This window comes from Neopsephotus bourkii, unplaced genomic scaffold (assembly GCF_033783945.1).
Source record: "Neopsephotus bourkii isolate Nb327-2 ecotype Australia unplaced genomic scaffold, CSIRO-AGI_Nbou_v1 NB_196, whole genome shotgun sequence".
Taxonomy (NCBI): Eukaryota; Metazoa; Chordata; class Aves; order Psittaciformes; family Psittacidae; genus Neopsephotus; species Neopsephotus bourkii.
This window is the reverse complement of record NW_026900709.1, coordinates 4,416,739-4,419,888: the sequence shown is the minus strand read 5'-3', so window position 1 is coordinate 4,419,888 and position 3,150 is coordinate 4,416,739. Positions and strand designations below refer to the sequence as shown.

General features: G+C 49.2%; 1 long non-coding RNA gene across 1 annotated transcript; it reads right to left on the bottom strand.

Moving 5' to 3' along the window:
• Positions 1–1,008: 1,008 nt before the first annotated feature.
• Positions 1,009–2,837, bottom strand: LOC133224286 (uncharacterized). The gene is made up of 2 exons (XR_009728824.1): positions 2,770–2,837; positions 1,009–1,765 (listed from the first exon to the last, which is right to left on the bottom strand). It is a non-coding gene; the product is annotated as an uncharacterized LOC133224286 (long non-coding RNA).
• Positions 2,838–3,150: the final 313 nt, after the last annotated feature.

Sequence of the window (3,150 nt, the reverse complement as noted above, 5' to 3'; positions counted from 1 at the left end):
GAGTCAATGGTGTTGGGGAAGGGGGGCTGGAAGGGGAGCCCCCAGCCAGGTATTAGCCGCCATGCCCCAGGAGCCAATGATCCTCCCAGTGACCCTGGCATGGCACCCAGCATGCCTCCTCCATCCCCAGGGAGAAGGGTGAGAGGGATCCTGGCCCCAGTCACCTTTGGATCCCATCTGGCTGGCCCACCAAGAGCAACCTGGCAGAGGTCTGCTCCACTGGTTTTATCTTCCAGATTGCAAAAACCCCTCTTACATAGCTAATTGATTTTCATTAATCACAGTCTTTTGGTGTACTTGTTTATGTTCTTCACTACTTCACAAATCTAATCTGACATCTGATTTAGAGATTTCAGAAATTAACCTTCCTCCAGTGTTTCTGTTTCAATGTATCTTTATTTATTTACGTTCCTGTCAAGTGCCTTTCAATAGGAATGATTTCTACTTTTGGCAAGAAAAGGAGCCTATTGTTTTCCATGGAAATGCACAGTTTTGCCAATGGAGTGGAACCCAAATGGGCAATTGTGGGTAAAACTGTAACACCCTCACTGCAGTTCTGTGACACTGGGCTGTGATGCTGCCCCTTCCTAGCCTGGACATCCCAGATGCCTGTTGAGAAGAGGGAGGTAATGGCAGGTCCCCTTGCCCTGGCTGGGCCTGGGCAGAAGGAGGGATGGCCTCCTCACTGTCAGAGCTCTCTGGCAAAGCTGCAACCCAGCGCTTTAATTTGGTTTGCCACAGTGACCCGTGGTGCTCCTCGATCAAACAGAGGACAGCTGCCTTCAGGAATAGGATTCTGTATTTCTGAAAGCAACAGTTAACCTGGCAATGACATGATTTCCTTATTTGCAGGAGACAGTGTGTGCATTATTACTGAGGTATGGCAGAAATAAAGCTCTTTGGCTCACTCCACATTTGAGATCTATTGTCTTTGAAGAAGCATCATGTAAAGAGCAAGAGGAGCTTCTCCAGCAGCGGCTGCATAGACCTTGCAAAGGAAATTGAAAGAAACAGTGAGCAATTCTTTATCCGAATGAGGAAGAAGAGGAAAACAAAGTGGGGAGGGAGGGGGGAAGTGAGGGCACAATGGACCAAAGATTAAAGGTAATTTTGGAGTGGCCCCAAAGTAATTGCCTCTGTTTTCCCTGGTGGTGGTGGTGGTGCTGCAGGTGGGAGGGGAGGCAGTGAGTGAGAGATAATGGGTGGCACCACGCAGAGGCAGCAATCCTCACATCCACGCTGGCAGCAGTGGCATGCACACCTTGCAGTGTTTAGTCTCCTCTCCACATGGCAGAGAGCAAATCAGCCATGCCTGAATAACACAGAACACATTTTTCCAGAAATAATATTGAAGGGTAAATGGTGAATGCAATAAATTATGGCATAAGTTTGCCAAAGGCAGTTGGTTTCAGACTAACCTAATTTCCTTATGTAGTGAATGATTTCTCCAAAGCAATGCCATCCATTCCCTTTCGTATGATACCCTGTAGGAAATGAAGAGCTAAAGAGACGTCAATGGGACCTGGTAAAGGAGCTGCAGTGTGGCGAGGGCAGGGAGCAAAGACAGCTTCATATGTTTCAAGGGAATGTGTCAGTGAGAGCATAGCTGCTTGTCCAGTTTCCCAAGCATCCTTCTTGGACTAAAACCCTTCCGTATTTTGACCATTACCTTGACAGAAATGTGGCAGCGCTAATGAAGTTTGCTGGGTACAGCAGAACGGGACATGGTACTGGGGCAGCTGGATGGCCACAGACAGGGTACTGCCTGGAAAGGAGAGCAATGGTGATGCATTCAGGATCTCCTAACTGGTTCTGTTGTTAGCTGGGAGCACATCAGTTGGGAAGCACCTAGGAGCTGAAGGGCCTGGATAAATTAATCAAGCCCTGGGTAAACCATGAGCCTTTGCTGGGAAGTGGCCATAGAAAGTGGGAAGTCAGTGGCAGGGCTATTGATCCAGGCAGCACCAGCAGAAGCAGCACTTAGTAGCACCATTCAGTTTGATGTCAAGGTGGCAGATAATAGTCCACCTTCTTGGTGAAACCGTGGGTGGCTCTACCACTGCAAATGAGCCTGACCCCAGAGCAACCTCACAGCCCTTCCTCACCTTTGGCTGCTCTCACCATCAGACCACATTAGAGCCAAATGGCAGAGCGGGGGGAAAGCCATAACCTGCAATAATCAACCTGAAATAGCCCGGTTCCTGACCTTGTGGGCTTCCTGTGAGTTTGTCTCACCTGCCATAGGACAGGCAGCAGCTGGTGCCAACAGGCCTGTGTATAACCTGCACCCCTGGGTGACGCAAGCCACCACGACATTGGCAGGGTGGCGGGGAGTGGTGTACCCAAAATCTGTCAGGGTGTTCAGGAAGCTGCTGGCCAAGCCTGTGTGCCCCCAAAGACGGGGGCAGCATTTGGCTGCTATGTGGTTACAAACCCAGCCCATGACCTTCCCTCCATCTGTCGTCCGGCCTCGCGGTAATGGATGGGTTTCTATTCTTGCTGTTGTGAGTCCACTGGCACTTACCCATCCTGTAAACAAAACCAGCCCTCTGGAAGCCAGCGGACATCAGGGATGTAATTTAGTTTCTTAATAGCCTTGCTGAGGCTATTTCGGCATGCACACCGTGATGGTGGTGCAGCGCTCCTGACCTCCAAGGCCAATGGTCAGGGCAAGGGATAATGGGAGGAGAGCCTGGCAGGACATGCTGATGACCAGAGACCTTCAGCTGCAGGAGGACTGCTATGTTTGTCTTGCTTCATTACAATTACCTTGCCCAGATGATCTTCTTGCCTTCCTTCACAGTTGCTGCAAGGTTCATAGCAAGCACAAGCATGTTGGTATTTCACTTCCCTCTGAAATGCAAAGGAGATGGAAAGCCTAGTTTTCCTCTCAGCCAGGTGGCTCCCCATAACAGTGTCCTATAGCCTGAGCCCTGGATTTATTTCTACACTGGCTGTACTTTTGCCATGGTGTGCTACATGGCATATCTTAGCTTCAATTGATAGTGCACTGTAACTCACTGTTTATAAACAGCAAATAGGATGAACTTTATTTTAGGGCATTTGCATTAGTTTGGTTTCAGTCTACAGAGCAATGCATGACTTTCAGAGCAGTGGGGTGGAAGGGCATAATCAGAAATGTATCCCTTT